Raw genomic sequence first — 7364 nt, 5'->3', positions numbered from 1 at the left:
ACATATCATCCACTTTGGAGCCAAATATTCTTTTGGTTACCTAAACTATTCGGCCAACAATGGAATCTCCTTCCCAAGCAATAGGCATGTAATCGCTTTTTTTATATTCATGTGATGGCCAAGAGTACAATCAAAGCTAATAGAAGGAATTTTAAATCGATTTCAATGATGAAGGAGGGATTCACTTAAATGAGGAGACTAAGAAAAAAAAGAGAAGTATCATGTTCTAAGTATAGTATTGAATTTTAAACTCTATAATTCAATTTGCTAACCACTAAAACACCTTTACAAATTGAAAATCTACATGCATGGATTACACAATTCAATTGAATTTTTGCAAGCACGGATACTGCTAAAACTCTGTCATTCAATTTTCTAACTACTAAGACTCTATCACATGGATACTACTAAAACTCTATCACACTAATTACACAATATAAACCAATAATGTTACCGTCTCAAACATAAAAAAATAAAAAATAAAAACCCAAATCAATTTTAAACATAGAAACAAACAATCATATATCAGTACAAATACTTAATCTAAATACATAAAAACCCATATATGACCCACTACACAAAAGAGGCAGTAACAAAATTTAAAAAAAAAAAAAAAAAAAAAAAGGCAATAAAAAAGAAAAATACTATTAATCTAATCCTTACATTTAACTATTATGTAGGACAGTCACAAGAATAGAGATCAAGAGCAATTGGGATTTAGAGATACCTGAATTGAATTATCTAGCTTTTTAGTATTAATATAATGTGAGGAGATGAAGAGATGAAGGAGTTAGAAAGCCAAGGTCTGGCTTTAAGAAGCTGAAGGGTTGCCATTTGAGATTATAACTGTGGAACACAATGGGTTGCCATTTGAAATTGTAACCGTGGAACACAAAGGGTTGCCGTCTAAAATTGTAACCGCGTAAGAGATAAGGTTGGGAATTATTTTCCTTTCATTAGTATTTTTAAATTTAGGAAAACTATTTTTAAATTTTATTAATATAGTGTGAAGAGAGAAAGAGATGAAGGAGTTAGAAAGCCAAACTTTGGCGTTAGAAAGCTGAAGGATTGCCGTTTGAGATTGTAATCGTGGAACACAAAAGGTTGCCACTTGAAATTATAACCGTGGAACACAAAGGGTTGCCGTTTAAAATTTTAACCATGTAATAGATAGGGTTGGGAATTATTTTCTTTTTATTAGTATTTTTAAATTGTAGGACAAATTCAAGAAAAAAAATGTTAATGACATGATTGTTGATGTGTGGCTCAGCCTGAATGTAACAACATTAAATGCTACGCTTCAGCTTTTAGTAATATATAGATATAGATTTTTAAATTTAGGAAAACTATTTTTAAATTGTAGGACAAATTCAAGAAAAAAAGACTAATAACATGGCTACTGACGTGGCTCAACCTGAACGTAGCAATATCTGAGCATAGCAACATTAAATGCTATACTTTAACTTTTAGTAATAATAGATAGGAAAACTATTTTTAAATAGTAGGACAAATTCAAGGAAAAAAATGGTAATGACATGGCTGCTAATATGACTCAACCTGAGCATAGCGATATTAAATACTACGCTTCAGCTTTTAGTAATACTAGTGTTTAACCCGCGCAATGTGTGGGATCGTTTTGCATAATAACGAACTTTGTATCCAACATAAACTTAGTTATCATACTTCTACTATATATATTCAAACTTAAATAATATAGTATATTTAAGCATATAGTGTCCAATATCCCCTAAAAGTTTTAAAAATTGGTTTCTTCAAATCACTCGTGTGTACTTCCCTGTTATGAGAGAATTAAAAAAAAGAATCTGACTTTAAGTAATTAAAACTTACATGAAAATTTCAAATAGCAAGTCTGCTATTCCTAGGAACCATAATGAATCACACCGAACTAAAACTTGCAAGACAATTTCAAATACCAAATCTACCATTCCTAGGAACCACAATGAATTAAACCATGAGATTAGAGAGTTTTATGACCAAAAAGTTTAAAAGAGAAAAATGGCTACTGGTTTGTGAAACAAAAAGTCAAAAAAATATTAGTCAAGTAATAATATGCATAATCAATAGTACATTGGAATCTCAAATTGTAAAACCAAACCAATATATAACCCTTAAAAGGGACATCGAATCCAACTTTTTATCCGCAAAAGAAAAAAGAAAAAGCTATAGTGCATAATCAAGCCACAATATATAAACAAAACAAAATTCCACTTGCAAAAAATAAAATGCATGATCAATAGGTAGATGGGAACCTCAAATTCTAAAACCAAACCAATTCATAAGTCATAACCCATAAAAACATGGAATCTTAATCTTGACCCTAAATTTCAATTGCAAAACAAAAAAAGAAAAAGCTCACAATCCTGAAAAAGCTGCAATGATACTGAGATATTTTGTTAACAACAAACCTCATAGTGATAAATAAAACAGATATATTAGATTATACACACACCCAAGTTATGGAATTCATGAAACTTTTCACCCATTATTATGTAATCATCTATTCATAAAATAAATAAATAAAAGTAAATCATCTATAAGTACTCAAATCCAAAACACAGACATACACAATAAAAACAATCATACCGTAGATTATTCTTTCGAAGGTAGTCATATATATTTTTTGTTTTATTTCAATAATCTATAGGAAGTGAATCTTATGATTCACAATATTCAGTATTGTGGAATTGACTAATCTCTGTCTTATTTACACTAAATGTATCACTTTTTGTAAATACAGGAATTCGAGTCCATTTTCTATTGTCAGTCCTACTCAAACTATGGAAGCTTTCCCTCCAAGAAGTAGCTAAGGTGGGGATTCTGCATCTAGGAACTTGCAAGATGGAAAAACACATGGAACCTGTCCTCATCTTAACTCTAAAACTATAGAAGAGCAAGGTTCCTATACAGTTGTAGATTCCACATAACACAATCAATCAGCTTTGACCTGAGGAAGAAAAAAAAATTGATAAGAGAATGATTGGAGGGAGAAAAAAAGTTATCACAATGAACCAACTACAAATTATCTACCACCTCAAGCACTGAATGAAATATTGCAAATACTTAATTTTTTTTAGTATTCTCCTCAAAAAAATTCCAAATCTTCATTAAAGTAGAAGAGCCCAACAATCTGACATACATCATCCAAAATACGAAGCCTATCAAACTCTAAGATGCATACTATAAGCCAATTAACAATGTGTCTATTACCAAACCAAACCAAACCACCTTTCAAACCCAAGAAAAACCAGAATAAAAGGCTTCCAATCAGACCGACAAAGGGTACATACAAAAAATGTACATAACTCTATAGTGGAGGAGTAGTCACTAAGAAAGTCCTCAAAAATTTCGTACACAATCAAAATTAATCCCACTTCTATCTTAACAAAAAATACTCCAATGCTAAATAACAAAATGATACCAAAAAGTATAAAAATATACCTTAATATAAAATAAAATAAAAATGCCATAGGAGACTATTTATTTTTTATTTTTTTGAGAGAAACCATTAAAGCCAATTTGAACCATTTCTCTCCACTTGAAATGAAACTAAATGGAAATTAATTTGAGCTATAAATACTCCGTGACAATTTGCTGTCATTGTATGTGGGATTTGATACATGACACTTTTAGATTATTGTATCCAAATTCAGAGGTATATTCTTGAAGGTATTTTTTTACAGTAAGGGAGATTTGACTATGTTATTTAGAACACAATACTTCAACTCACAGGTGAAAACATTTATCATAAAATTCATCAATAAACATAACAACATAGGTATCACAACATCAATCAATAACATAACAATTTTTTATAAAATCAATCAATAATCAAAACAACATACACTGATAACTTGAATAACACAGCCCAACAAAGGGAGGCAGGTAATCTCAAAAGTATTATCACACAATCTTCAAATCAAAGGGACCTTATTAGGAAGGCCATGGCTTAAGAATCAAATTTGGATTTTATGCTATTGAACTTGGAACACCTGAGTTAACGCTTCATTAGGCATTGGGGGTTGTGAACCAAAGAGAGTTGTTGAGGCAATCACTACCCCTGGCATGTGACTATTGAAAGAAGTGAAGACAACGCATGATTGCCAAAGTTAGCACATTGCCTTACTATTTGGATTTTCTTTTTTAATAATTCTACTATTTAAGCCAGATGACTATACCATCCCAAACCCAATAAAATGGCACATTTATTCATGACCAATCTGTTGTTAGATCCTATAAAAAAATTTTTTTTTAAATCTGCAATTGAAAAAATATTTAGCAAAAGAATTAAAAATAAAATCTACAATCAACTAAAATTTAGCCAAAAGAAAAAAATTAGCAATAAAAAATATGGGAAAGTAATCAAAGAAAGAGAAAGAATACAGAAAAAAAAAAATGGAAGAGTGCAAAAAACATAAGAAAAAGAGAAGGGCTGTAGAGGCCCTTAAATGCCAACAACTGGCAGCTCTTTCATCTCCTTATAAGTTTTCATTTTAATTTCTTGTACTCTTCCCTCACCTTAACTAATTAGTCACATAATAAATAATCTTCATTTTGATGTTGGCCCATATGCTTAATTTGAAAATAATAGTCTGATTGTGTTAATTTGATAATCTTCATTTTGTTTTTGTTTTTGAATTTTTTGTTCTTTGTCATAAATCTATGTTATGAAGTTTGGTTTTACTTCCCATTTGATCAATTCCTTCCTTTCTCCCGACAATAGTTCCTCCAACATTTTCTACCTTAACAGTAGAACCTTAAATGTACCCATCTATTTAAAGTTCCAGTTAAGTTCTTAAAACCTCCTTTTCTAAGATTTTCTTTTCCCAGAGAACATTTGCACTTATAGTCTTATTTATGTTGCTGTTAAGAAAATCTTTGTTCTAAATCAAAGCAATTGCAAACAAAAAAGAGATTTCATTAAACAATGAAATAAAGAGGAAAATTGAGGCTATCATACCTTTCATTTTATTGTAGAGAACCCAACGGTAATTCACCTATTAGAGAACCCAGTAACTTTTCTGATAGGGAAAATATTAAATTAGTGATTCAGATAAATGACATTTGAAAGTTTGAGAAGATATGCTAACTACCCGTGAGGCGTTCAACAAAACCAAACGATGCCAACAAATTGCAGTCGGCGATATTCACAAAGTTTTTTTTTTTTTTGAGATAAAGATAGAAATTTTATTTGATAAAAGGGAAATACATGTAAAAACACATAACAACCCTGTAAGCATAAATACAGGGGAACAAAGACCTGTTCTGTAGAAAACAAAATATGCAACAAAATAAATACAGCCCATGGACATACAATATAGAAACAGCAACAGATATTACACTCAGCCCCCTGTAAACAACATTCAACAGATATTACACTCATAGCATTCTTAATTTTCATCAATCTTGTATTCCCAAATAAGGTTGCACTGAACAGAGCGGCAATCTAATAGAGGCAAATGAATTGCAATCTACACTTACAACCGTGTTCAAAATTAGAATCACATATATTACAACACTTGCAATTCATGTTGATATAAGAGTCTTAGGATGCTCAGAGATTATAAAACCATAACCTATATACAAAAAAATTAAATCTCTCATAATTTGAAATAAATCAGAAAATTAAGTAAATAAGAAAAGGGTATGAAGAAAAGAAATTGGTGCGTAATTCTTAACCGTTTTTTATGCTACAATTAAATGAATTCCAATTTCAAGTGCAAACAGGAACTAAATCTAACAAAAATCTACCAAACAAGGGAAAAAATTTTCTAACCAAAAAACAATAATTGACAATTTTAGGTGCAAACAGGAACTAAATCTAACAATAATCTACCAAACAGGGTAAAAAAAGTTCTAACCAAAAAATTAATAATCAAGAAAACAAAACCCAAGAAATTTAAATTAATAACAGAAATTCGAATGATTTGCCTTTTCACCTACAAACCCAAAAAAAGAAAAGCTAAAGAAAAACCCATTAATTTTTTAAATTAAGAATAGAAATTCCAATGATTTGCCTTTCCATCTACAAACCCAAAAAAAGAAAAGCTAAAGAAAAACCAATTAATTTTTTATTACACAGATGGGAATTTAAATCAATCAATGACAAATGAAATCTACAACTGAAAACAAGAGAGAGTTAAAAACAAAAACCTAAATTTGTACATGATAAACACGGAGTGAAACGATTGGAAGCCGGATCCATATCAACAACATCCCCTGCTACAAGCATCGGCTACAGTGCTCTTTGAATCCTCGTCGTACTTCTCATCGGAATCGATGGTGGTTACAGAAGGTTGATCGAAAGCCTCATCAGTTGGTTCTTCCTCGATTTCTTCTTCTCTGAGGCGATCTGGTGGGTGTGACAGTAGTAGTAGTGTCATCGTCTAGGGTTTGTTTAGGGTGTTCTTCTGTAGTAGTAGTAGGGTTGAGGTTGAGTTGGTTTGATGAATCGATGGCCATTGTGTGAGGGAATCAGAGATTGCGTGAGAATGACACCTCTGATCACTTACTTCTTTCTCATCTAAGTTCTGGATTTTGATTTTAGGGGAAGGAGATGGTTTTGATTTTTGGGTTTCTGAGAAGAGAGAGTAGTTACAAGTTTTAATTTTAGTTTTTAGAAGAGAATTGGGTTTTGTTTTGTGGTAAACAGTGCTTTGGGTCTGCAAAATCGTTTTGTTGAAGCTTTTTGATTTCATCGCCTCTCTCTTTCTCTGTTACTCTCCGTGTCTCTCTCTATTTCTATCTTGGTGCACATCTAATTTTAACCGGTTAATTTTTTTTATTTATAATGAGAGGCTTTTAAATAGTGTTTTAGCATTATGAAACAATATATCACCTGTTTGGATTCAAATTAATTTGGTGTTTGCGTTTTGTAATCTGCGTTTTTCTTTTTTGTTATTCTTTTTTTGTTCAGCCCTCAATTGTTGACAAGTCAACTGTGAATAGTGCATCCATGCACTATTTACGAGTCCCACAAATTACACTTTTCAGCAATTTTTTCATTAAAAATGGGTCCCACAACACTATTTACACATTTAAAAATTATTTCGCTCCAGTGTTTTCATTTTCAGTTTTTAGTTTCAGTAAAAATAAGCTGTATCCAAACGGACTCATAATATATCACTTTTTAACTTAAACGTGTCTGAATTTTAGATAAGCATTTTTCCTATTTGTCAGCACCTCCTTAATTGTAAGAATCAACTTTCTTTCAGCTTCTACTATTATATATAGTAAATATGATATAGATTAGTGGAATTGGCATGTCAACAATTAGACAATGCTCAAGGCGATACAAGTCAAGATCCAAGAATAAGCAAGCTATAGAAAGGAGAATTCAAAATTTG

General features: G+C 31.0%; 1 long non-coding RNA gene across 1 annotated transcript; it reads right to left on the bottom strand.

Annotated features, from left to right (window-relative positions):
- Positions 1-2610: 2610 nt before the first annotated feature.
- Positions 2611-6788, bottom strand: LOC126720569 (uncharacterized). The gene is made up of 3 exons (XR_007653510.1): positions 6172-6788; positions 4979-5039; positions 2611-2965 (listed from the first exon to the last, which is right to left on the bottom strand). It is a non-coding gene; the product is annotated as an uncharacterized LOC126720569 (long non-coding RNA).
- Positions 6789-7364: the final 576 nt, after the last annotated feature.

This window comes from Quercus robur, chromosome 4 (assembly GCF_932294415.1).
Source record: "Quercus robur chromosome 4, dhQueRobu3.1, whole genome shotgun sequence".
NCBI classification, from domain to species: domain Eukaryota; kingdom Viridiplantae; phylum Streptophyta; class Magnoliopsida; order Fagales; family Fagaceae; genus Quercus; species Quercus robur.
This window is presented reverse-complemented; position numbering and strand designations above follow the sequence as displayed.